The 599-nt window shown below is 72.1% G+C and overlaps 1 protein-coding gene across 1 annotated transcript in view; it reads left to right on the top strand.

The window, feature by feature from the left end:
• Positions 1–599, top strand: part of LOC113213592 (cytosolic purine 5'-nucleotidase) — a gene marked incomplete in the record, with an annotated part of 33,759 nt that overhangs the window by 1,348 nt on the left and 31,812 nt on the right.

The raw sequence follows: 599 nt of genomic DNA, 5'->3' as shown, positions 1-599 counted from the left end.
CCTACCCACCCTCCGTCCTACACTAGCGCCCCTGCCGCCGATGGCGACGCGGCACGCGAAACGCCCCCCACCCTTTTCCCCCGGCGCCAGAGAAGTTGCCTACCGCCGCGGCGGCGTCGGCCCCGGGGCGACGTCACCACCGCCGCCGCCGTCGCGCACCTTCTGCTCCCATGCGTGTCCCACGCCCCCGCCCGCCGCCGCTGCACTCGCGCACCGCCACCAGGAACACATGCACGAGGCCAGGAGGGTGGCGAGCACGCGTTTTCTGAATGGAGCGTGAGCGGGGGCGGCGCAGTGGGGGCGGCTCATCAGCGCAGTGGGGGCGGCGCGCGCGACGACGAGGCTATTTCGGTCGCGCGCGGCCCCGTCAGGGGCTGCCTCGGGGCGCGTGCCGCCCGCGGGGCCCCCACACTCGCTCGCGCCATCGCACGGCATCGTTTATTGGGTGGGCCAGAGTGCAGTGCGCGGGTGTTTTGCAGGTGGTGGCGTGTCTCGCTCGCGCCCTCTCTCGCACCCTCCCTCCGTTCCTCCCTTCCTCCCTTCCTCCCTTCCTCCCTTCCTCCCTTCCTCCCTTCCTCCCTTCCTCCCTTCCTCCCTTT

The sequence above is a fragment of the Frankliniella occidentalis genome, unplaced genomic scaffold (assembly GCF_000697945.3).
Source record: "Frankliniella occidentalis isolate FOCC.00 unplaced genomic scaffold, Focc_3.1 Scaffold9, whole genome shotgun sequence".
Taxonomy (NCBI): domain Eukaryota; kingdom Metazoa; phylum Arthropoda; class Insecta; order Thysanoptera; family Thripidae; genus Frankliniella; species Frankliniella occidentalis.
This window is presented reverse-complemented; position numbering and strand designations above follow the sequence as displayed.